Below are 27266 nucleotides of genomic sequence, written 5' to 3'. Positions count from 1 at the left end.
CACTTTGTTATCTCCACGGTAGGCCTTTGGGGTGAAGGAAATGATCTTTGGTAATTGTGCACAAGCCCTGGAAAAATGAACATCTGCATGCGATGCTCCTTTCTTCCAATTCACGTACAAAATAAGCAGAAGAGGATGGTGAGGACGGACGCTTCCTTCCCATAGCTGCGCCATCGTGGTTTCCCTGTCTCAGTGAGCACAGAACCTGGGGTCAGATGGCCCACAGTCTCCTCGCTTGTACACCTGTCACTGGAGTTTTCTGATTCCTACTGAATCAAAATTTATCTTCTTCCCATTGACGATTAAGTCAACATTTCTTGTAAGCATGCCGTCTAGGTAAGGATATTATTTTATTTTATTTTATTTTTTGACAGGCAGAGTGGACAGTGAGAGAGACAGAGAGAAAGGTCTTCCTTTGCCGTTGGTTCACCCTCCAATGGCCGCCGCGGCCGGCGCGCTGTGGCCGGCGCACCGCGCTGATCCGATGGCAGGAGCCAGGAGCCAGGTGCTTTTCCTGGTCTCCCATGGGGTGCAGGGCCCAAGCACCTGGGCCATCCTCCACTGCCCTCCCTGGCCACAGCAGAGAGCTGGCCTGGAAGAGGGGCAACCGGGACAGAATCCGGCGCCCCAACCGGGACTAGAACCTGGTGTGCCAGCGCCGCTAGGCAGAGGATTAGCCTAGTGAGCCGCGGCGCCGGCCCTAGGTAAGGATGTTATTGAAACTTATTTTTCTAATACTTTGTATCTGTGAACTTCCACGAATAAGAGAAAACATGTCATATTTATGTCTTTCTGGTTCTGGCTTATTTCACTTAGTATAATGATTTCCAGTTCCATCTGTTCTGTTGCTGATGTCAGGATGTCATCCTTTTCTATGGCTGAGTAATATTCCTTCATGCATCTATTTTCTTTATCCAGTCATCAGCTGATGGAAATCCAGGTTGATGCCATATCTTTGCTATTGCCAGTTGGGCTACTAAACACAAGAGAGTGTAGGTATCTCTTTCATATGTTGATGTCATTCCTGTGGATATATTCCCAGGAGTGGGGTAACTGGGTCATATGGTAGATCCATTTTGAGTTTCCCGAGGAATCTCCACACTGTTTTCTATAGTGGTTGTACCAATTTACATCCCTACCAGCACTATGTTAGGGCACTTTTTTCTCTCCACCCTTGCTAGCATTGGTTACTTTTTTGATTTTTGGATAATAGCCATTCCACCTGGAGTGATCATGACATCTTCTATTTTTATTTATTTATTTATTTATTTTTTGACAGGCAGAGTGGACAGTGAGAGAGAGAGACAGAGAGAAAGGTCTTCCTTTTGCTGTTGGTTCACCCTCCAATGGCCGCTGCAGCCAGCGCGCTGCAGCCGCTGCCCCGCGCTGATCTGATGGCAGGAGCCAGGTACTTCTCCTGGTCTCCCATGGGGTGCAGGGCCCAAGCACTTGGGCCATCCTCCACTGCACTCCTGGGCCACAGCAGAGAGCTGGCCTGGAAGAGGGGCAACCGGGACAGAATCCGGGGCCCCGACCGGGACTAGAACCTGGTGTGCTGGCGCCGCAAGGTGGAGGATTAGCCTAGTGAGCCACGGCGCCGGCCCATGACATCTTCTAAATAGTATCTCCCTGCTCTCCTCTCCCTTCTTTGTGGCTGTTCAAAACCAAACCAGAGTCTGGCAAGCTGTAGCTTTCTCGCTGCCCAGGGGCGAGTGCTGAATGAATATTTCTCTGTTGACCCACAAGGTTCATGCCCACTGCTTCCCAACCCACCTCTCTCTTGGGTCACATGGAGAGGGCTTTGTTCTTTATTTCCTGGAATGATCAGTGTGGATGGAAGAGGGTCTCGGGTTGAGTTTCGTTGCCAGTGTGGTTTTCTTTATAGAAATAGCCTTGGGAGCTGCTCACGGGTTCCAGACAATATTGATGAGGAGTTACGATCCTGCAAATGGATGTTTAAAATAAATAAAAAGATGAAAACAGGGATTAGGAGGGGAAACTGCAGTTAATCAATGAACTGTGCAACTGCAAATTCCTACAAGATTATTTGAGCAATTAGCGGGAAACGTTTTGTCACAAACAAAATAAATCTGCAATCAGAAAATAATTTGCAATCAGCTTTGCAAGTAAAATTGCGTATTTTCCCATCAGTCGAAGGCATTTTGAGAACTAAATGATCAAGTCGAGAGCGATGCTTTCTGTACGTCAATGGTTAGAACAGATTATCCTGGCAATCAGTCACCTGTGACGCATACCCTAGGGAGGCATTTCGAGAAAGTGCTTCCTTCCAAGAAACTGTCCAGCGCCACTGAGAGCAGAAATACCTTGGCCCAGGGAGCTGACAGTCCCTCCCTGAAACCCAGCAAATGCACTCGCACGGAATGCTCTGCAAACCACTGATGCAGCTGTGACCTTCAAAACGCACGCGTGGAGTGGCCGCCCTGCACGGAGTGTATCTGGTAACAAGCACCTCAAATATATCCAAGAAATGCATTCGTGTCTTTACTTATTTTATTTGTTGCAAGAGAGAGAGAGAGAGAGAGAGAGAGAGAAAGAGACAGAGAAGAAAGAGAAAGAGAGAGAGAGAGATCACCCACCTGCGGGTTCCCTTCCCAAATGTCTCTGACATTCAGGGCTAGGTCAGACCAAAGCCAGGAGCCTGGGTCACTCATGTGGGTAGCAAGGGACCCAAGGACTTGGGCCATCACCTGATGCTACCTGGGGTCTGCATTGGCAGGAAACTGGAATTGGGAGGAGAGCCAGGTGGGACTTGAACCCGAGCCCTCTGCTGTGGGATTGTGGGCATCCCTGTACCAACCACCTGCCTCTGACTGTGATCTTAATGCACATTTGGTTTTCTCTGGTGACCAAAACAAGGGATGCCAGCAGTTTCTGCAGATGATCAGTTGTGTAAGCAATTAGAAGCCCACCGTGGAGAGACCATTAATGGGCAAGTTATCAATGTTTTGCCCAATTTTTACTGCTGGCCATAAAGACTCAATTCCAGGGAAACTTCACGAGCATGTTTTAAACCACAACTTTCCCTCCTTAAAATGGCAATAAAATGGAAAACTCAAATCATGAAGGACATTCAGGCTATTAGTGCAGTCCCGGGAATGCTAATCTTCCCACACAGGATGTGCAGAATTTGTGTACCGAAAGCTGGAAGATTCTAGAACCAGCTCTCAGTATAACTCCATCTCGGTCAATTGGTTGCTACTCATGCATTTTCCTGCCTAATTTTTCTCTTCAATATTTGTAAAAGTTGCAGAGGCTGCCCAGATCCAAGAAATAAAGAAAAATTATCTTCATAAAAAAAAGTGGGGATGTGTCGTTCTGATTTAGGGAGCCCATGTCATGCTGTGTATTGGAACAAGAAATAATTAATTTGAAAAAGTCCTTGATCTCTGCCTGCGGTTGATTTAATGATCTTAAAGTCTTAAATAGAATAGTATTTCATATTCATTATCCTTGTGTTCATCGGGAGCCCTCGTCTTCATGGTAAATGCCGTGTCCACGGCCACAGAGGAGATTGAAACGGAAATGCTAGTTACTCTGGTAAGCAGCCATTTCTCAACTCGAATCTCTTCTTCATTTTCAAACAGTTTGGCTAATTCATTGCCGGCATTCACTAACTTTATTTTTTTGGCAGTTTGCATCTCATGTTCTTCTGTAAAGTGAATAAAAATGAGTTTGTGCTATGAGACATCAGGATGAACGTTTCCTATCTCACTGCATTTTGGATAGCTTAGCATGTGCTTGAAAATCACGAGAAGGGGCTGGTGCTGTGGCCCAGCTGGGTTAAGCTGCTGCTTGCATTTCATATCAGAGCGCTGGCTCAAGTCCTGGCTGCTCTGCCTCTGATCCAGCTTCCCGCTAATGTGCCTCAGAAGTCAGCGGAGGATGAACCCAATGTTTGAACCCCTGCCTCTCCTGTGGGACACTGGGAGGGAGTTCCAGGCTTCCGGCTTCAGCGTGAGCCAGCCCTGGCTGTTGCAGCCATTTGGGGAGTGAGCCAGCGGATAGAAGATCTCTGGGGCCGGCGCCGCGGCTCACTAGGCTAATCCTCCGCCTTGCGGCGCCGGCACACCGGGTTCTAGTCCTGGTCTAGTCCTGGGCGCCGGATTCTGTCCCGGTTGCCCCTCTTCCAGGTCAGCTCTCTGTTGTGGCCAGGGAGTGCAGTGGAGGATGGCCCAAGTGCTTTGGGCCCTGCACCCCATGGGAGACCAGGAGAAGCACCTGGCTTCTGCCTTTGGATCAGCGCAGTGCGCCGGCCGCGGCGGCCATTGGAGGGTGAACCAATGGTAAAGGAAGACCTTTCTCTCTGTCTCTCTCTCTCACTGTCCACTCTGCCTGTCAAAAAAAAAATTAAAAAAAAAAACAACCTAAAAAAAAAGATCTCTTTCTGTCTTCCTGTCGCTATGTTGCTCTGCCTTCCAAATCAATCAGTCATTAAAAAAAAAAAAAACTCATTGGAAGAGAAGTGTTTGATGGTTCTTAAGCATATAGAATGATGGATGTTTGATGAGAAGGAAATGAGCTATATGTTGTATACGTGTATACCGCATCCTATCATAAGTACAGGTGCTCCATGTTAGTTAAATAAGAGTGAGTGTGTTGATGTTCATGCCTTTCTATCGGTTACTTTTCTTCCTTATACCTATTTTGGTTGCTACGGGGGAGGAAGGCAGGGGCCAGGTGGAGTGCCCCACAACACGTCACTGCTGGACCAGGGGTAGTGGGCTGAGGGCGGGGGCTGAGTGAGTTCTCTTTCCAGCTTTGTGCATCCTGTGAACCTGTGGGTGAACTCTTCCCCGTCTCTGTGGTCCTGCCCTCCAGGTGCTGCCGAGACCCTCCGACCACTTCCTGCTTTGGTTTCACTCTACGGGGTACCCCTGCCACCTCTCAGGGTGCACCCACCCCTCTGTCCAGCATCTAAGCCTTTCCTTCTCAGCCTCCTTGCTGTCCCCCAGGGCCTGCCACATGTTTGATCTCATGTACATTCGCCCAGTTGGCTTGGGGACAGTTCCTTGGGCACTACCAACTCAGGAACAGTTTAAATTACATTTCACATTAAAAAAAAAAAAACTTTGTAAGTAGTGTCAATTCAGGTCCTAAACCCCGTGAGCATATACTTGTCGTCAGGGATTATCCGGAGAATGAAGATGTAAGTGTCACCTCCCCCTCGCACTGTCTTCCCTCTAAGCAGCCTTAGGCAGGTAGAAGATGAAGACTTCCCGTCTAGTTTTTACATCATGGAAGGTGCAACCCCCGCCGAGGGCTTGCCATGGTACAGGGATGTCTCCCCTCACTCCCAGGCTTGGCTGCATTCTGGGCTTGTCTTTGTTGCTCTGTGTGACCAGTGGGTTGGAAGTGTTGGTCTTGGTGGGGTGGAGAGGGACCCTGGAGCGGTTCCCGGATGGAACAATTTACCACCACATTCTTGGATTTCTGCTCTCTTCATTTTTTGGATTTGGAGCACTTCCTTTGCTTCCCAGGCTCCTGGACTATACAGCTAGTGTTTTTATTCTTTTTTTAATTAATTATTTATTTATTTGACAAGCAGAGTTACAGAGAGGTGGAGGGAAAGAGAGAGAGAGAGAGAGAGAGAGAGAGAGAGGTCTTCCATCCACTGGTTCACTCCCAAGATGGCCACGACAGCCGGAGCTGAGTCGATCCAAAGCCAGGAGCCTGGAGTTTCTTCTGAGTCTCCCACGTACATGCAGGGGTCCAAGCACTTGGGCCATCCTCCACTGCTTTCCCAGGCCATGGCAGAGAGCTGGATCAGAAGTGGAGCAGCTAAGATTCGATCTGGCACCCATACAGGATGCCAGCGCTGGAGGTCGGGGCTTTAACTTGCTGTACCACCGTGCTGGCCCTTGGAAGTGGCAATTTTTATAAAAAGATTTATTTGAAAGGCAGAGCAACACACACACACACACACAGATCAATTTTTTAAAAGATTTATTTATTTGAAAGGCAGAGTTATAGAGGTAGAGAGAGAGAGAAAGAGAGAGAGAGAACTCCTATCTGCTGGTTCACTCTCCTATTAGGCGCAAAGGCTGGAGCTGCACAGATCCGAAGCCAGGAGCCAGGAGCTTCCCCCAGGTCTCCCACATGGGTGCAGAGGCCCAAGCACTTGGGTCATCTTCCACTGCTTTTTCCAGGCCACAACAGAGAACTGGATTGGAAGTGGAGCAGCTGGGACTTGAACCAGTGCCCATATGGGATGCCGGCACTGCAGGTGGTGGCTTCACCCACTATGCCACAGCATGGCCTAAGATCAATATTTTATCCACTGGTTTACTCCCCAAAGGACTGCAACAGCCAAGGCTGGGCCAGGTTGAAGCCAGGAGCCTGGAACTCCATCTGGGTCTCATATGTGGGTGACAGGAGTCCAAGTACTTGAGCCGTCTTCTGCTGCTTTCCCAGGCATGTTAGTAGGCCGTTGGCTCAGAAGTGGAGCAGTGGGACTTGAATTGGTGACCTGGCATGGGATGCTATTGTTGTAAGTGGCAGCTTAAGCACGATGCCACAGTGCTGGCCCCAAAGGTAGCATGTAAAGATACATTTACTTTGATACAATGAAATTTGAAAATCCATGCATGTAAGGAGTTTGCAAAAAGTCCATGGCAAATGCATGGACTTCTCTCTCTCCTTTACGAGAGTTATTAACTTAATTTTTCTTATCTGAACTTAACTTTCCTCCTTGTTGGATTGTAATATTTTGCACGAACCTTGCATCCATTCCCATGATTTGTCAAAACCAGTGTTCAGGGAGTAGAGTGCTTAGGTGATGGAATTTAGCTGAATCTGTGCATAATTTTTCTGGACAAAAGAGGCTGTGCCATGCCATGTTAACAAATAAACCCTGAAATCTTGGTGGCTCAGCAAAATAAATGTTTATTTCTGCTGTTGAGGGAGTCCTATGTAGGTCTCACCATGATCCAGGGTAGGTCTTGGGGGTAAGGATATAGATTGCTTCTGTCTAGGCCTCTGATTCATCAAGGAGATAGATTACTTCTGTCTTGTTTTTTTTTTTTTTTTAAGATTTATTTATTTGAAAGGCAGAGTTACAGAGGGAGAAGGAAGGATATCTTCCATCTACTGGTTCCCTCCCCAAATGGCTGCAACAGCAGGGGCTGAACCAGGCTGAAGCCAGGAGCCAGGAGCTTCTTCCCGGTCTCCCATGTGAGTGTGGGGACCCAAGCACTTGGCCATCTTCTGCTACCTTCCCAGGCACATTAGCAGGGATCCGGATCAAAAGTGGAGCAGCCGGGACTCAAACCAGCACTTTTATGGGATGCTGGCACTGCAGGACCCAGCGCTGGCCCCTGCTATCTAAGTCATATGCAATATACTGTCTCCAGTTCCACAGGGACAGACGGAGCATGCTATGCACTGTTTTATTATTTTAAAATTCTTTTATTAGCAATAATTGTACGTATTTATGGGCTACAATGCGACATTTGAATTCATGCCTACATAGGACAATGGACGTTTCTCTTTCTTTGACCAGAGTCAAGGGCTAGGGAAATACAGTGAATTTTAGTGAAGAGAAATGCAACACTGCATTGCAAAGGGGGTGGGTACAAGTAGGGGTGGAAGAAGAATTGGGGCCAATGATTCAGATGAACACAGGTGGATGTCCAAGAAGTTTCAGGGAGGGAGAAGAGGGTGGCCCCAGGAGAGAACGGGGGACAGAGGAGAGAAAATGCTGCTGAGCTTCAACCCTGGTCCGCATTTCACACTGGGACATTTCCACATACCTGCTAGTGTCGTTACAACCACCGTGTCCACCAGGTTTTAGTATCGTGGGAGATGAAGCGAAGCGCAGTTGAGAAGAGTGGAGACACTTTCCTACAGCTACTTATTGGCAGAGACACAATTCAAAGGGAAATCTGTTTCATTCTTCCTGGGCCCTTTACTTCTAAAATAGGGGTTAGCAACTTTTCCTTCCACAGGCCAGAAAGTCAACATTTCAGGGTTGTCAGGCAGTGGGATCTCTTGGAGGAATTAGTAAACTCTGCCATCAAGGCAAGGAAGCAACCGGAACAGCATGTCAGTAAGAGGGTGTGCCTGTCATCCAGTACAATGCTATTCACAAAAACAGGCAGCAGCCTATACGCACGTCCCGGAGTTGTGACAGCCACCGTTCTACAAGAATCTCCTACGGCTCTGGTCTGTTCCCAGAGTGGGCTCTTGACAGGAAGGAAAATACAGAGGGAGACCTGGGTGTGTTGGAAGGTGTGTTGGCTTCCAGCGATGGGAAGTCATTTGATGAGATGGGAGCAGATGGTGTTGATTTGAGGTTAGTGGTCTCTTGGTGTCAGTGGGGACGGGTTCCAGGACTCCCCACCAATACCAGAATCCAAGGATGCCCAAGTCCTTTATAGAGAGTGGGGGTGACATTTGCATCTAATCTACACACATCCTCCTGTCTACCGTAAGTCATCTCTAGGTGCCTTATAATACCGAATACAAAGTAAACGCTGGGTATATATCGCTGTTGTACTGCTTTTGTAAGGGAAGAGTGATGAGACAGAAGGAAGTCTATGCCTGCTCAGCACAGATGCAGCCACTGTAGGCCTAACTACACAGGAGAAGGTCTGTGCGTAATTGAGTCTGTGGATATGGAACCCTCAGAGGGCTGACCTTATGGGAACTGAGCCCACTGGGGGTCTAGGTGAGGTCCACCAATTTGAAGAACAAGGCTCTACCATATGGCAACCCTTAACTAGACTCTGAGAGCACCCAATAGAAGGGACAAAGACCCATCCTTGTCTTGGGAAGAGTGACAGTTTGCAAGGGAGAGAGAGACTTGGAGAAGAAGGGCATAAGAGCAGGCGTGGACAGAGAGGGAACGCAGTGAGCTCCTAAGCCCCGCACTGGAACAGCATGAGGTCCCCATCCAGTGTCCTCTGTGGTCCAGGGCCGCACAGATGAGACGGGACAGAGGGTTGCTCCTGAGCCAAGCAGCAAATGCTCGAGGATCTTCCTGAAGAATCTCCTCTAGGTGGACATGAGTTTTTGGAGGCTAAAACCAGTAGTACTGTTGGAAAAGAGTTAACACATTTCACTTTGGAAGGGAAAAAACAACCGTGTGGTGAGAAAGAATTTGTTCCCTTGGGTGGCAGCCACAGGATTCTGCACCAATTAGTAGCATCTGGTGCTCATGGAAGATCCAGCCCTGGTTGAACTGGCAGGTACCTCTGCGTGTGATACCCTGAGTAGCTGCTGCTGGCCCATCTGTGATGTCTCCCCTTCCCAAAAGCAGGACAAGCTCCAGTGTTTTTTTTTTTTTTTTTTAAGAGACGAGGGTGAGATTCCGAGTTGGCTTTTCCCAATGTAATAAAAGGAGACAGCCCTGGTGGTAATAGCTGTGATTTATGGAGCTACTTGGGTTTGCCAGGATCTATGCTCCACATTCTGCATGCATCATCTCACTTGATTATCAAAACAAATGTGAGAGGATGGAGGTGCCATTGCCACTCAGATTTACAAAAGAGGAGCCGGAGGCTCACAGAGGTTACCTCTCTCGGCCAAGGTCACCCAGCCCTGAGGTGTCTGAACCCGGGGTTCCAGCCCCGTGCACTCCGGGTCTCAGACTGGCGGATCTCAAATTCATGCCTTAGATGAAGGAATTTCAAAGAGTTCATGGGAAGCAGAATTAAAGCCCAAGTGTATTTTGGTGCAAAACCTTTCAAATCCATGCACTGCTTTTTTTTGTATGCATATTTTCCACAACTTTGTGAATATCCCTTATGTGCAGAGGTTTCAAAACATTTTGCACCCAAATCAACTCAACCTAAAAAATTATTTTATTTGAAAGGCAGAAAGAAAGACAGATAGACAGACAAACAATGTTTCAGTCCCAATTGCCTACAACAGCCAGGGGCTGAGTCTAGCAGAGGCTGGGATCCAGGTCTCTCATGTGGGAGGCAGGGACTCCCATCACCACTGCCTCCCAGGGTGTGCATTAGCAGGAAGCTGGAAGCAGGAGTAGAGCCAAGACTCAAATCCAGATGTTCCAACCAATATGGGGTGCAGGTATCCCACGCAGTGTCTTAACCACCGGGCTAAGTGTCCAACTCCAATTTACTGTTTGATTTCGCTTTCCATGAGTTTTTCAAAGTGGTGATGTTGCCCAGAGGGAAATACTACTTGTTTCCTGCTTCTGGGTTGAAATTGGGGGCCTAGCATTCCGAGGGGTTCCTCCCTGAGTATTCACGTAAGAGTAACCCAACAATGACCTTTGGAGTCGTAAGCTGTCCCACGTGTCCCAGGATGCTACAGGATATTAAAGAGGCTGTTCATGGCTCAAGGAGCTCCAGGCACTGTTTTCCTTCCTTGGCAAGGCAGAGATGTCTGGGGCAGGGTGTGTGTGTGTGTGTGTGTGTGTGTGTGGAGGTGGGGGAGGGGTAGTGCTTCTGCACCTGCTGGTGTCAGCTCCCGCAGCTCTTCCCTGTCTAAACCTAAGGGAACCAGCTTGTTTTCCAAGGCTCCTGCTGCTGGGTCGGAAGGGAGATCCTACTCATCGTCTTCATTCATGGGAAAGAAAAGGCTGGTGCCTCGTGAAGAATGAAGAATTCTATGGATGCAACGTTCAGTTTCCCATCCAAGACCCAGATGGAGAAATTCAGCCGCATGCAGCTTGTGGGCTCTTATTTTAAGTAACAGTGGGGATAAAACGGGTGGCAGCGGCAACCGACCAACTGCGGTAGTTATCTTCCTCAATGAATGATGCATCTGGCCACTTCACCCCCCTTTCAATTTCAAACGCAATTTGTCTGAAGCCTCCCATTTAAACCACATAGATCTTCTTGAAACGAAATAATAGGCTCCACAGCTTCCTGGCTTCCCCAGACAAGACAAAGGCTATGTGTGTGTGTGTGTGTGTGTGTGTGTACACGCGCGTTGGTGGTGATGGACAGGGCGAGTGAGAAGAGATGTATTCCAAACAATCCAATCTGCTGATTGGATTTCAAGCTCTCTCAAAGCTGCTGGGGATCTGGGATCCTGGGAAATGATCCAGGCATAGTATGCCCTGATTGCAAATGTAGACAGAGACCATCAGTAAAAACTGGGCTCTTAGGGAACTGAATAGTCCTTGGTGAGCCTCCAATGCACTTCTTGGCATCAACACAGGTCTCTGAGCTGTTTCTTGGGCTCTAAGTTCACCTCCTCCACCCAGAAGGGCCAATTACCCACCGACAGGTTTTTTCCCAATGCGTGAATCTGCGTAAGGTACTGCCTCGCTCAGAAACTCCATGGGCTTCTCATTGTCATTGAATTCAGTGGAGATTCTTCAGGTCCACACCAAGCCCTTCCCCAGTGCACTCACAACCCATGAGTGTCCCCCTGTTGACTTCCTGCCAATCCCAGGACCTGGCTTCTCACAGTTTCCCACAATGCCTTTGGCTTTCCCACTTGGACCTTGTCCGCGGAGTTCCTGCTACTGGGATGGCCCCTTCTCTCCTCTGTCAGCCAACTGTGCTCCACAGAACTCACTTCCTATTTCCAGAAAGACAAAGCATAACCTTTTGCAAAGGATTCTTTGAAGGCAGGGAATTCTCTCTCTATGGAAATGCTCTCTGCTCAGTGCTAAGTCTCCTGCAAGATCCTGCTCAAATATTGTTTGTTCCTGGAGATCTCTGACTCTCCAGTTAAGGTATGGGAGCTCGACAAATAGGCAATAATTAAGTGCATGGATAAACAAACATACAGGTGAGAGGGGCAAATAATCTTTTGTATTTTATTTGGTCCATGGCCAAAGAGAACCAAACTCAGGTTGTTTTTGTAACTAGAGGTGAACCAGTCAGGACTTACTCAATGTCAGATGATAAATCAGGGCCAGCAATAGGACTCCAGCAAAGGGCTCCTGATTCAGAGCCCAAGGCTTTTGCTTGGCTTCGCCGTCAGTTGTCTGTATCTGTTTTGTCTATGGGGATGTTTCAGACAGTGTTAGACAGGGCAGGCACTTGTCAAGGGTCCTCTTTGTCACTCATGGGGCCCTTCTAAGACATGGGGTACGGGCAGGCATTTGGCATGGCTGTTACGCCAGGGCTTGGTACACGTGACTCCTGTATCAGCATCACTAGGGGTCAGGTCCCAACTCTTCGTTCTGATTCCAGCTTCCAGCGTAGGCCCACCCTGGGAGGCAGCAGGTGATGGCTCAAGCAGCTGGAACCTGGATAGAGTTCTAGGCTCTTGGCTTTGGCCTGGTCCAGACTGGGCTGTGGCAGGCATTTGAGGAGTGAACTAGCTGATGAAGATCTCATTGTATCTCTCTCTCTCTCTCTCTCGTTTCTCTGCCTTTCAAAAATATCAGGTGTTGGCCGGCGCCACGGCTCACTAGGCTAATCCTCTGCCTTGCGGCGCTGGCACACCGGGTTCCAGTCCCAGTCGGGGCGCCGGATTCTGTCCCGGTTACCCCTCTTCCAGGCCAGCTCTCTGCTGTGGCCGGGGAGTGCAGTGGAGGATGGCCCAAGTGCTTGGGCCCTGCACCCCATGGGAGACCAGGAGAAGCACCTGGCTCCTGCCATCGGATCAGTGCGGTGCGCCGGCTGCGGTGGCCATTGGAGGGTTAACCAACGTCTCACTGTCCACTCTACCTGTCCAAAAAAAAAAAAAAAAAAAAAAATCAGGTGTTAATTAAATTCTCTCTGTCTCAGTGCATTTTCTGTGGGTATAACAGGACACCTGAGACAAGATACTTTGTAAAGAAAAGAGATGCTTTCCTGCAGTTTTGGAGGCTGCTCAGTACCCGGTCAGGGCTAACTTGCTGCTTCATAATGCAGCAGAGAGCACCCCATGGAGAGACAGAGCGAGCTGCTGGCTCCAGTCTCTTCCTGTTCTTATGAAACCACTAACACCATCCTGGGAGCTTCACTCTCATGAGCTCATCTCATCCTCATCACCTCCCAAAAGCCTTACCTCCAAACGCCACCAACAGAGGAATCTGAGGATTAAATTCCTCACTCATGAACTTTAGGGGAGCAACACACCAACTGTGGTGCCCTTATTCTCCACGCCTGTATTTGAGTGACCGTTATGTGTCCAAGTGCAAGAACAGGCACAGAATGGACCCTCCAGGAGCCCCCGCTGGATTACAGGAGAGAAGAGAACACAGGAGGAACACGGAGCGGGAAGCGGCAAATTCTAGGGTGGGCAGGGGGATGACACATTTGAAGAGATCTTTTCTGAAAGAGTGGCTTTCTATTGAGCCTGGAAGGTGAACGGAACCCGCCAAGGGAGGGACCACAGAGAGAGGGTCACGTGCTACAGTGGGAGGCATGAAAGGTCGTGGTGTTTTTGGGGTGATGCTGGAGGGGGTGGGGCTGGGGAATGGGCAGGTGGGAGGGCCCAGAAGTACAGGTGCAGCCAGCTTGACAAGGATGGTGTGTGTCAAGCTAAGGACGTGGCACGGGGTCCTGTGAGCCCCTGGGGGACGGGTAGCTCTCCCAGGCTGCCACGGCAAAGTCCTATACACCGGCTTAAACAACAGAAAGGGATTTTTTTTTTTTTTTTGCACAATTCTGAAGACTAGAAGTGTGAGATCAAAGAGTTGGCTGGGTTGACTGCTTCCAAGGAGGCCTCTCTCTTGCCTGCACGTCTCCCTTCTCCCTGTGTCTACTCAGCGCCTTCCCTCTTCGAGTGTCCGCATCAGGGTCCCCTCGTCTTATGCCACAGGACGATGGGACCAGGGCTGTCACCCGTGTGACCCTGTTTTGCCTTCATCACCTCTTTCAAGATCTCACCTCCAAATACAATCTGAGATTCCCTGGGAGGGATTAGGACTCCACTATGAGGCTTTGTAGGGAGACAGGACAGCTCGTTCTGGGCGCACGCGGAGCAACTCCACCTCCCCCTCAGCCCGAACTCATTTGCAACACTCCACGCTCTTATTTTCTGCGCCTGTGGTGTGTTCTGAATGCCATCAATCCTTTCTCCGAAGGGCCTCTAAATATAGCTACCATCTGCTGCCAGGCCATATGTTATCACTGATCACCCACTTAACAATTGCAAGGAGGAGAGGCTGCGGGTAGCGAGGGGGCCGGCACGCCCTTCACACAGGTCTCAGCCAATGGGAAGCCAGAGCAGAATCCCACTGCCGCCGCCCCGTCTGAGTCCAGAGGCCTCAAGATGTTGGCAGGAAGCCAGCGTTCTAAGAGCCCGGGAGGCTCCACCGCCAGGGGCCCCTGGTTCACTCTCTTGGACGCAGATGGAGGGTGTTCCTCGCCTTTCCTGCGGGGGTTGAATCACAGGAGGGAATAGCAGTGGAGTTTTCTGTTCATTAAAAAAAAAAATGTCCCTTCTTCGCACCTGCCAGCGCGGGCTGATGACATCTCCGCCTTGATTAAGGGGAACACTCATCACGCAGGCGTGCGTGCTGCCCTCCTACGCTGTTCGCTCGTCCTCTAACCCTTCTCCCACGGCTCCGCGCCTGCCTGGGTTATTCCAGCAATCTTGCTGTGAAGGACAATTTAGCCCTCCCATTAATTACTTTTAAAGTTCTAGATTTCAATTAGGGAGTTAATTACTTTTTGCCATATTGCCCCCGTTAAGGACATTTTCACAATGAAGTCAATTTGTTAGGATTGAAGAGCTTTGCCCAGACAGAAGGGTTATTGTACAAGCAGCCTCCCGCCGTCCCTGTTGTCTCGTCCTGCGTGGAGCTGTTGGAGCCCGAGAGCTCTGTTGGGGATTTTTGTTGTTTAATCAAGTCCGTGAAGCACTTTGTGCCCGGTGCTGTGTTAGGCTAAGACACGAAGAACGCCAGGGTAAATCAGATATGGTCTCTAGGTTCCTTGAAAGAGGGAGATGTTAAACCAGATACGAACACACTGCAGGCGAGGTTGGCATTGTGGTGCAGCCCAGTCCGGCTGCTCCACTTCTGATCCAGTTCCCTGCTAATGCCCCTGGGAAAGCAGTGGAAGATGGCCCAAGCGCTTGGGTCCCTGCTGCCTACATGGGAGACCCAGAAGAAACTCCTGGCTCCTGGCTTTTACCTGGCCCAGCCTGGGCTGTAGTGGCCATTTGGGAAGTGAACCAGTGGATGGAGGAGATCTCTCTCCCTCCCTCCCTCCCTCTCTCTGTCTCCTCCCTCACCCCCTGCTTCTGTTGCTCTGCCTTTCAAATCAATCAATCGATCAATGGATCAACTGATATTTAAGAAAATGCTGCAGGCTGGGCATGCATAGAATATGATGAGGACACAGAAGAGGGAGGGTTAACCTGGGAAGCCTTTGCAGAGGATATGAAATTTCAGATTTTGCAGGTGCATGGGGGTTTGCCAGCCAGATATGAAGGAAAGGGTGTTAGAAATGTTCCTGGACTTACAATGGGTCTACACCCTGATAAACCCACTGAAAATGCATCCAACCGACTGCACGTCACAGCTTAGCAACACAGCAAGCTGTAGAGTTGGGGCTGTCAGTCTTGTGACTGCTTGGCTGACTGGCAGCTGCCACCACCCAGCATCAGGACACAATATCTTCCTGCACACAGCAAAAGACCCAAATTGGACCTGTGAAGCATAGTTTTTAGTGAGCGGGTAGATACCCGCGAGCTTTTCATTAGTCCAACTAAATACCCAAGGCAGCCTAACATTATAAAGAAAAGAGGGGGCCGGCACCGCGGCTCACTAGGCTAATCCTCTGCCTTGCGGCGCCGGCACACCGGGTTCTAGTCCCGGTCGGGGCGCCAGATTCTGTCCCGGTTGCCCCTCTTCCAGGCCAGCTCTCTGCTGTGGCCAGGGAGTGCAGTGGAGGATGGCCCAAGTGCTTGGGCCCTGCACCCCATGGGAGACCAGGAGAAGCACCTGGCTCCTGGCTTTGGATCAGCGCAGTGCGCTGGCCACAGCGCACCAGCCGCGGCGGCCATTGGAGGGTGAACCAACGGCAAAGGAAGACCTTTCTCTCTGTCTCTCTCTCACTGTCCACTCTGCCTGTAAGAAAAAAAAAAGAAAGAAAGAAAAGAGGGGGCCCAGGCCAAGACTGGCCCTGGTGATGGCATTCTCAATGGCGAATCCCCAGGTGGCACTGGGTACCAACTGGCAAAAGACAGGAAGCACCTGTATATCCACGCTCCCTTCCTCCAGTCATGGGGCCCAACCCCCAAGAACGTAATCCACTTCCTTTTCCAGGGGCCCTACCTTCAAAAATCACAAATGAACTCACGTTCCTTCCTCTTAGCACCACGAACTTAGGACTTTGGGGTTTCAACTCTTGCAAGTTCTCAGGGGCCAAATCATGGTCCAACCATCGCAGTAGGTACCCGCGTTGCACCATCGCAAAGCTGAAAAATCCTAAGTCCAACTACTGGCTGACAGAGATCCTCTGTAGCTTCTTAGAGCGACTGCAATAAAGCTCCACACAGCAAGTGGGTGGCATTGCATAGTATTATAGTCGCCCCATTCCGGAGGCTGGAAGACTGGGGCAAGCATGCTGGTGGGGCCATGTTCCCTCTAGGAACACTACTGCAGGATCTGATCCAGGTGTCTCCCCTAGCTTCCGAAGGTTCTTAGGCTTGTGGGAGTGGAGCTAGAATCCCCCAGCTGTGTTCTCCCCATGTCTCCACCTCCTCTTCTTTCATTGTGCACCTGTCTCTGCATCTCGATTTTCTCTTTGATAAGGATGCCAGTCATATGGATTTAGGACATTGTGATGACCCCATTTGATCTTGATTTCCTCTGTAGAGGTTCTTATTTCTAACCTAAGTCACATTCGGAGATGCTGGGGCTTGGGACCTCCACATATGAATTTTGGAGGACACGACTCACCCACCGACAGCATCCATGGCAGAGGAAATGAGATGGATGGCTGCAAAGAGTTCTGAAAAGATGAGCTTATTAGGAGACAGAGAAATGGTGCTGTTGCTAGATGCAGGTAACCCTAGGTTGGTGGCCTGAGATTTCTCTAAAGGAATATTCCAGGCTAAGTGAGTCCTGACAATTTCCAAAAATGCATCTTCCTTTTTTATTTACACTCTTTTTCTTTGGTAGGCTCACGTAGATACATGATTTTCCACCATACAAGGGGAATACACGGTCATGGGAATGTGTATTATGAAAAAAATTATGGATAGATTTTAAAGTTGTTTTTTTTTTTTTTTTTGCTAAACTAAACTTTTTTTTAAAAAAGATTTATTTGAAAGTCAGAGTTACACACAGAGAGAAGGAGAGGCAGACAGAGAGAGAGTTCTTCCATCTGCTGGTTTACTCCCAAGATGACCGCAATGGCCAGAACTGCACTGATCCGAAGCCAGGAGCCAGGAGCCAGGAGCCAGGAGCTTCATTTGGGTTTCCCACGCAGATGCAGGGGCCCAAGGACTTGGGCCATCTTCTACTGCTTTCCCAGGCCATAGCAGAGAGCTGTATGAAAAGTGGAGCACCCGGAACTCAAAGCGGTGCCCATATGGGATGCCGGCACTGCAGGTGGCGATTTAACCTGCTGTACCACAGTGCCGGCCCCTAAACTAAACTTTTAAAAAAATTTCTTTTTTCCACAAATATTTTGAAGTACTCAGTAGTTCTCCACCATCTAATCCCATTCATTCTTCCCTATCCCACCTCTGATACTTTTTACCCTCCTTACATCCCCAAGTCACTAAGCAGTGTGCATTCTCTCAAATGTTTGTATTTATTTATTCAGATTTTATATGTACATATTATAAAGACAGTTTTAGGTTCATTATTCCTTATATAAATAATGGTGTCTTTTTATACATGATTTTCTGTATTTTTCTATAGAGCCTGGTGGAAAGCCCTCTAAATCATGTATTCTTTTCTTTATTTGTGTGAGAGAGAGAGAAAGAGAGAGAGAGAGAGTGAGTTTCCAGCCTGTGTTTCACTCCCCCAAAGCCTGCAGTGACTGGGGCTGAGCTGGTGCAGAGCCCAGAGCTGGAACTCAATTCAGGTAACAGGAACTCATTTTCTTGTTGCCTCCCAGGGTCTACACTGGCGAGAAGCTGGAGTCAGGAGCTGGAGCCGGGAATCAAATCCGAGCACTCTGCAGTTGTGGGATGCTCAGATCTCGTTGGCCAGGCTACACACGCACTCCCCCTGCATCCTTAATGGGGGCAGTGTTGCCGCCGAGGGGGTGAACATCTATTTTTGGGAGTTAAAGAATTCTAAGGTTTTGTGAAGGCTCGTGGCGCTCTGAAGCTGAGCTCTGTTTGATGAAATACACGTGTGTGCAATGTATCTGCAGTATTAAAATGTCACAGGAGGGGTGAGGACGACAGAACAATTGGAAAACACTGCTCTCTCCTCTCCGGCACGGATCTGCTTTGTTTTAACGGCATGGTGAGGACGGGGCATCCTGGCTCGCCATTCTGTGCCCAGATCTTTCCCTGAACGAGGAAGGCTGTGGTTAACTGATGGCAGCGGCTCTCCTTTCTGCTACAGAGTATCTCAGACAGGAAATGGTGGTCACAGCATGTCTGATTCTTCGCTTTGAGATCAGCCTTACCAGATTGTCCCAAAGGCAGAGACACCTCACGTCAGAAGAGACCCCTCTTCTGCTAGGTGCTGTAAGCCCTTCCAGCATTTTCCATTCCCACGGGTGTAACGGGAGAGCTCACCAGGACTCTGGTTTGCATTTCCGACTCACAGCCAATGTGGACATCTCTGCATATGTTGGTCAGCTGTGGGACTCGCTCTTGCAGGACTTGTCCGTGTATACGTGGTTCATGCCGCCATTTTTACACGGTGGTATTTATCAGTCCCCAAACGCTCTTTGTATGTTACAGATATGTGTTAACTCTTTGTGTAGCATCTGCACTCCGGATGCTTCTTCCAGGTCTTCCCTTTGTCTCTCTCTTTTTTTTTATTTTTATTTATTTATTTATTTATTTATTTTTTGACAGGCAGAGTGGACAGTGAGAGAGAGAGAGACAGAGAGAAAGGTCTTCCTTTGCTGTTGGTTCACCCTCCAATGGCCGCCATGGCTGGCGCGCTGCGGCCGGTGCACCGCGCTGATCCGATGGCAGGAGCCAGGAGCCAGGAGCCAGGAGCCAGGTGCTTTTCCTGGTCTCCCATGGGGTGCAGGGCCCAAGCACCTGGGCCATCCTCCACTGCACTCCCTGGCCACAGCAGAGAGCTGGCCTGGAAGAGGGGCAACCGGGACAGAATCTGGCGCCCCAACCGGGACTAGAACCCGGTGTGCCGGAGCCGCTAGGCGGAGGATTAGCCTAGTGAGCCGCGGCGCCGGCCTCCCTTTGTCTCTTTACTCCATGAAGCTTTGGAGTTCATGTGGTTACATAAGTGTCTTCATTTTGGAGCTTTAGGTTTCCAGTCTTGGTTAGGGGATACCCTTAACTCACCTTGTTCATGTGGGGTCTTGTATTTTCTTGGGAGGTTCTTAGTCCCACTACATACGTTTTTATAATGCCCTTTAAATAATTTTATTGAGATAATATGGGTGTGTGATTTAACTCTTTTTTTTTAAAGATTTATTTATTTATTCATAAGGCAGAATTACAGAAAGGCAGAGGGAGAGAGAGAGAGAGAGAGAGAGAGAGAATCTTGCGTTCGCTGGTTCACTCTCCAAATGGCCATAATGGCCAGAGCAGTGGCAACCTGAAGCCAGGAGCCAGGAGCTCCTTCCAGGTCTACCACATGGGTGCAGGGGCCCAAGGACTTGGGTCATGTTCTACTGTTTTCCCAGGCCATAGCAGGTGAGCTGGATTGGAAATGGAGCAGCTGGGTCTTGAACTGGCACCCATATGGGATGCCGAAACTGTAGGCAGTGGCTTTACCTGCTATGCCACAGAGCCAGCCCCTTAACTCTTTGTTTTTTGACTGATAATGATTTTTTTTTTTGACAGGCAGAGTGGACAGTGAGAGAGAGACACAGGGAGACAGGTCTTCCTTTTCTGTTAGTTCATCCCCCAATGGCCGCTGCGGCCGGCGCACTGCGGCTGGCGCACTGCGCTGATCCAAAGCCAGGAGCCAGGTGCTTCCCCTGGTCTCCCATGCAGGTGCAGGGCCCAAGGACTTGGGCCATCCTCCACTGCCTTCCTGGGCCACAGGAGAGAGCTGGACAGGAAGAGGAGCAACCGGGACAGAATCCGGTGCCCCGACCGGGACTAGAACCCGGTGTGCCGGTGCTGCAGGTGGAAGATTAGCCTATTGAGCCGCGGTGCCAGCCCTGATACTGAATTTGCCAGCACATTTTATAAATGATCCCTTCAATACTCTTCTAATTAAGCCACCATCTCCATTTTTAACTCACAGCAAAGGCATCTAATTCTAGATTCTCTACTGTAGTCTATTGATCTACCCATTCCTTGCCCCAAACTACATTGACTGATACTCTTTAAAACATGTCTACAATTCCAAAAATGAAAACCAACAAAAAACCCTACTCAAGAGTCTATCTAGAATGGCACTAAAACTGTTTGACACATTTGGGGAAGCTGGAACACAACCTATTTCCCCACTTGCTCACAGTATGTCTTATGTCTTTGAATAACCATTTATAGTTTTTCTTACCTGTATCCTGTATATTTCTCCATAAAAGTATTTACATAGCTTTCAACACGCTGTAAAAGGAATATTGCGGGAATAAAGAAAATGTACTGACTTGATCTTTCATTCTGGTCCAAGTCCCCTCTGGTCCACAGAGGGAGGAAGAGGTGTTCTGTATAACCAGGGTGTGGGATTCTTGTGAACCTGATAGCTCTCGGGGGAGGTCTGGGTCTTTGTACTTTTCTTGATGTCCACTCAGGATGGTTAAGAGAGTGCAAGGCCATTCTTCTCTCTGGGTGTCACAAAAGGTGGTGGTGCTGGGCTTATCCGAGAGAATTTGTGCTTCTCTAATGCACAAACTCCAGGCTGTGCTGGCCAGAAGCCCTGGAGTCACCCCCGCTGGGAGGCATAGTGGGTGCCCCTGGAGAGCCCCTGGTCTCCCCAGACCACCAGCAGCCGCCATTCCTGCCCAGCTGGGAGAAGCAGCTTGTGCTTTCCTCGTAGCCCTTTCTACGTGCCCTGGGTCTGTGTCCACTTTCCTGGAGGCTGACTGAGGGTCTGCTGGTCTACCCAACTGCAGGGAGCGGAAACTGCCCATTCCTGAGTTTACGCGTCTGCTCGGGTGGCCATGCCACAGTGCACAGACTGGGTGCTTTGCTCACAGTCCTGGAGGCTGCAAGGCTGAGATAAAGGTGCCAGCAGTTGAGTGGCTGCTGGGCCCCTTGTCTTTGGGCAGCAGATGGCCGCCTGCCTGCTGTGTCCTCCCATGGTCTTGCTCTGTGTGCACATCTGGTGTGTCCGAGTGTGCAAACGTCCTCTTCTTCTGAGAACCCCTGTCCTAAATGGCCTCATTGGAGCTTAATCACTTCTTTAAAGAGATGATCTCCAAATACAGCTGCCGTGTGATGAGATTCAGCGAAGGGATTTTGAAGGGAAATGAGGTGGCCCATGGCTTGGTTCATTTTCTGTTGCTGGGGCAGAATACTCAAGATTGGGTAAACTGAAAGAAGAGGCATGTATTAGGATCTTGATTCTGGAAGTTGAAAAGTCCAAGGGCTTGGCAGTGGGGCTGGCGAGGGCCTCTATGCTGCGTCATAGCATCACAAAGTGTGCAAGAGCAGGAAGGAGCTACCAAGAGAGAGAGGCACAAGGAGCCCTCCTGGGTTTATTAACAACCATCCTAATCCCCCGAGAATGCACTTAATCCAGTCTCCTACTCACTCTTAAAGGCCCCATACATTATTTTTTTAAAAAATTTATTTGCAACACAGAGTGAGAGTGAGAGTGAGAGGGCAAGAGAGTTTGTGTGTGTGTGTGTATGTGAGAGAGAGAGAGAGAGAGAGAGAGAGAGAGAGAGAAATTTCCATCCACTGGTTCATTGCCACATTGACTGCAACAGCTGGAGCTGGAACTCTATCTGGGTCTCCCATGCAAATGGCAGGGGCCCAAGCACTTGGATCATCTTTCTCTGCTGTCCCAGGTGCATTAGCAGGGAGCTGGATCATAAGTGGAGCAGCCTGGACTCAACTGGTTCTCATATGGGATGCTGGGATCTCAGGCAGCAGCCTAACCTGCCGTTCCACAATGCTGGTTCAGTAGCCCCCATATTGTAATACCGTGACATTGGCAATTCAATTTCCAGCAAACACGTGAACTCCTAGGGGTCACCATTGTACCACAGCAGCCTAGAGCATGGAATGTCAGCCAGGGAGTGTGAGTGGAAGAGCTCAGCTCAGGCTGCGGGGCTGCTGCTTTCTCTTCCTGCAGTTCATGTTATAAGCAGTCACAGAGAGACAAGTCCAAGGTCGCAGATTCACGGAGGACAGATTTAGGAGCTGCCCTCACATCGTCAGTCCTCTGCCATGGACAACAACACAGATTAGAAATCCTAACTGAGCCTTCCTGGGCTGGCACTGTGGCATAGCGGGTAAAGCGCCGCGTGCAGTGCCGGCATCCCATATGGACGCCGGTTCAAGTCCCAGCTGCTCCTCTTCTGATCCAGCTCTCTGCTATGGCCTGGGACAGCAGTGGAAGATGGTCCAAGTGCTTGGGTCCTTGAACCCATGTCGGAGACCTGGAGGAAGCTCCTGGCTCCTGGCTTTGGATCTGCTCAGCTCCGGCCGCTGCAGCCATTTGGGGAGTGAACCAGCGGATGGAAGACCTCTCTCTCTGTCTCTACCTCTCCTCGTAAGTCTGCCTTTCAAATAAATAAATTAAAAAAAAAAAAAGTCCTGAGATTCTGGGGCATGGGGTGGCCTGTTGAAATGAGGGTCGCCTTTGACTTTGGCTTCCAGCCTCCTCTGAGATCCCCCCTTGCCTGTTCTCTGCCTCTTCCACCTTTGGCTCCCCCCAACAGACACCCACCAGGTGATGTCAGGGGGTGGGAATTCATGACTCTGCCTGGGAGGATGGTCTGGGATGGGGGTGGGGTCATTCCATTTTCCTGGATGAAAAGATGCCTAGTTAGGCTCCCAAGTTCTTGTTTAAATGTCACTAAGAGTTTTTTTTAATGGTCTTCTAATTGTTTAGATCAATGGGGTGCAATGTGATAACTTGATACGTGCATGCGGTGCTGGGTTATAGCACTGCCATGATTGCATTTCTCTGTGTTGGGAGTCTTAGAACTCATCCTTTCTAATTCATCATGAAATATGTAATAAATCGTCATAAACTGTAATTGTTGTTTTGCGCAGTGCCGTAGAAGACTCCTGTGTAACCCCATTCATAGCAGTGGACCTAACAGACTGGCCCCGCCTCTTCCAGCCCATGTCCCTGTGGGAGACATATCACACGGAAGCCCCTAGCAAGCCTCTGTATCTTGTTGTTTGTTAGGGTACTGCAGTCACCCCCGCAAGTACACACTGTGTGCCAGATGCCGGGAAGGTCGCTGAAGAAGCTGTCGTCACCCAAGGTGGAAGTCAACCCCAAACACCGTCAAAGTCATCAAAGCTTGGCTTCTCTACTCAGCGAGGCCCATGGCTGCCTCCTTCATGCAGAGTGTAGTCTGTTTCTCTTAGCTTTGCTGGCAGCCTGGAAGTAAGGGAAGTGTCTGAGGCCTCTCTCTATCCTGGGCAGGTCCTGCGTGCTCACTCCAGACCACAGAGGAGACCCAGATAGGGGAGCGGCCATTGGCACTTGGCTGAGGACGGGCAAGTCTTGCCTGTGCCCCTGTTCCCTGGGGACCAGGTGGAACCTTGTATTCAGGGGACACTGGTGGGTTTCGGCATCCTGGTAAAAGAGCTCTAAGCTTATGCCAGTGACAAAACAGATGGTGCCACAGAGCCCACAGGTACCCTCCAGGGGGCTTGTGTTGCCCCTAAGAATGAGGCCACACACAAGGCAGGGCTGCTCCCCACCTTCCAAATTAGCTGGGAAAAGAAAAGGGAGTTGAATGTTCCTGTGAGCAGCGGACTCAGGAGGAGACGGTGTGGGCGATCTGTCACTGGCAGTGTCTGGTCTTGCCTATCTTGGGGATCCCTGGTTGATGAGATGCATGCAGCATCATTAATACCACTTTGCCAGAAATGCTGCACACTCAGCCTAATGCCTTGTGGCACCTGCTGCTTTCCTGGGGAGCTCCAAAGATGGAGAGACAGTCCTGAAGCTGGTCGTCAAGGCAACAAGATCCATCCGGATGCACTGTCAAGTGCCGCACTTGGCACTGTGTGGGGTTGGGACAAAAGAAATGGCAAAGCCAGACCTTAGCCTTCATGAGCCTAGCGTCTTCTCGGATGTGTGCACCTGTTAGTTCAGCCCTTCTCCACCTAAGAAGCATGGGTGCAGGAGCACAGCAGGGTATGAATCAGAGAGTCATGGGGACAAGTGCACACGATTTTGCAAAGCACACTGGCCAAAACAAGGTTAAACATCGCAGGGTCTTTCATGAGCCTGTGTGTACTGTGATGTTCAGAGGGGAGAGACTGTTGGCTGCATTTCCCTGATTATCTGGCCGCAGAAACGCTAGTTCACAGAGCATTTCAAGGGGTTAGTGGGCCACAGAAAGGCTTTGAAGACCTTGAGTGAGGAGGTAATACAAAGCCGTGGGTAATTAAGGGAGCAACTCGGGAGGGCAAGCGTTCGGAGCAGGGGGCAGTGGTGTCGGCAGTGCAGAGAGGAGGGGCTGAGCTAACACTGGCAGATGCTAAGAGGATGGTGAGAGTGGAGCTTGGGCTGCCCGTGGGGTGTGGATGGCCTTTCTTCTGGAACTCAGATCCTGGAGGTGATAAAACGATGCGTAGGGTCCAACCACTCACACACAGAGCGTTCATTTCTACCGAGAATGGGAGGAGGGGACTTTCACGTGCCATTCCTGTTCCTCATGTGACCTGTGTCTTGGTCACACAAGCCCAGGCCATTGGTTACCACCTCCTCCCAGAAGCCCTTTTTTGGTGCCCTAGAGTGAATGAACAATTTCCACTCTGGTCTCTTCTTTTGTTACAATCCCAAACCAAAATTGCCACGTGAAACAGAATTGCCAACGCCATACAAAATGGCCAATGTCATCGATCAATCAATCTCTGATTACTTTTTTTCTCTGGGACTTTTTTCTAATCATGATAAAATGTATGTCTATTACATAAAATTAGCTATGTTAGGCAATTATATTGATCTATCTATGTATATGTATATCTATAAATCTTTCTATACAGACATGGATACATATGTTTATTTGTGAGGCAGAGAGAGAGAGAGAGCGAGAGAGAGAGCGAGTCCCCATCACTGGTTCATTCTCCAAATGCTTGCAATAGCCAGGCCAGGGTCATCCCAAAGCCAGCAGCAGAACTTGATCTAGGTCTCCCACATGGGTGGCAGGGACCCAGCTACTTGAGTCTCCCAGGGTGTGTATTAGCAGGAAGCCAGAATCAAGAGAGGAACCGGGACGCAAATCTAGGTACTGTGACGTGGGATGTGAGTGTCTTGACCACTAGGCCAAAACACCACCTTCGTGAATACACACCTCCGGGTCCTTGAAACACTTTCACGCATGCTCCGACCTCAGTTAGGCTCCTGGGTGACAGCTGTGCTGTCCAACAACTGCGGAAAACACCTGGAGACAAGGCGCTAATTTGTCCTCTGCCAACTCCTCTAGCCTCGACTCTCACGGAACGTCTTCTTGTTTCCAGCTCTCTGGCCCAGCTGAATGGCTACTGGCAGCTTCCCACACTGTCTCAGTGTTCCATACACAGGTGCCTTCCAAACACCCCTTTCCCCACTCAGTTTAAGTGGTGCTCTTCTTAGAGAGTGGGTTCCGAGCTTCCCGCATGGGAAGCAGCTTGGATCAACCTACTGGGTCCACCAGGATCTGTTGTTGTAACGTGTTGCCACCGGTGACATCTCACTGCCCTGATCTGCCTCCTACACCTCCCAACTGAGTTGGGCCAAGATCCAACTTGGCCGTGACTAATTGGCCTTGTCTTGTAGGTGGTGAATCCCCCTGTTTCTTCCACTGTGCCTGGGACCTAGCCTCGTCCCAAGTACTCCCTGACTAATGAGCCAATGAGAGAAATAAATGCTGCATTCTGAGAAGTATGTCCTGCCTTGTGTTCTGAAATCCTGCTTCACCCCCAGTATTTTGTCCACTTCCGCTTGTGAGGTGGAGGGTGGGGTTATACCTGAGAGACCCAGGGAAGAAAAATTCCATGGAAATACATTCCCTTTCCCCCCAGACTTGCCCAGAGCTGGCTGAGTTCCAGGATAGATGGGGTTCTGTTGACTGTGCCAGGTGGAGCACTTGGTTCCCGGGGGGCAGGGCTCCACCTGCAGCGCTGGAGAGCTTTTCTAACAGGTTTGTGTGCCTGATGGGTCTTTGCCTGCTGAAGTTCTGCCTGGCATTTGGACTCAACATGATAAACAACAGTTGGCTGTGGGTCAGGTAAACCAGTTGGCTCACTCCTGAACGTGTGCAGACGGAGGGGTTTGGCTGGGTTTGAGCCCATCAGAGGGAGGCGGGAAACCCAAGTGCTGTTTTGCCTTCACCTTGGCCCTGAGGTTAGCAGGGCCACCATGGGCCAGGCTGATGTCCAGGGCACTTCAGATGTAGTTGAGAGGCACCGGGTTCCCAAACTTGGTTCTGGTTCAGAATCAGACCCGGCTCGTGTTCTAAGAACATCGGTGAGATTGCTCCCGGAGGGGAGGCACTGTCACATGTCCCTGCTCATTGGACACTTTCAGGGAATCTGCATAATACAGGGATCCTGATTCCTATTTTGTGGTGGAAGAAACTAAATTTGAGGTGTGAAGGTACAGGACTGAGCCTAGAACTAGATATTTTCATGCACGTTTCAGTCCAATTTCTATCAGCATGTTTTATTTCCTTTTCTTTTTATTTATTTATTTATTTATTTGTTTATTTATTTTTTGACAGGCAGAGTGAACAGTGAGAGAGAGAGAGAGAGACAGAGAGAAAGGTCTTCCTTTGCCATTGGTTCACCCTCCAATGGCCACTGCAGCCGGCGCGCTGCAGCCGGCGCACCGTGCTGATCCAAAGGCAGGAGCCAGGTGCTTCTCCTGGTCTCCCATGGGGTGCAGGGCCCAAGCACTTGGGCCATCCTCCACTGCACTCCCTGGCCACAGCAGAGAGCTGGCCTGGAAGAGGGGCAACCAGGACAGAATCCGGCGCCCCGACCGGGACTAGAACCCGGTGTGCCGGCGCCGCAAGGCGGAGGATTAGTCTAGTGAGCTACAGCGCCGGCACCTATTTCCTTTTCAAAACAATTTATCTATTTATTTGGAAAGCAGACTGATAGAAAGAAAGAAAGAAAGAAAGAAAGAAAGAAAGAAGAGAGAGAGCGAG

The sequence above is a fragment of the Oryctolagus cuniculus genome, chromosome 19 (genome assembly GCF_051225735.1).
Source record: "Oryctolagus cuniculus isolate XC-2025 breed Fujian yellow rabbit chromosome 19, ASM5122573v1, whole genome shotgun sequence".
Taxonomy (NCBI): domain Eukaryota; kingdom Metazoa; phylum Chordata; class Mammalia; order Lagomorpha; family Leporidae; genus Oryctolagus; species Oryctolagus cuniculus.
The sequence above is the reverse complement of the archived record's forward strand: the minus strand, read 5'-3'. Positions refer to the sequence as shown.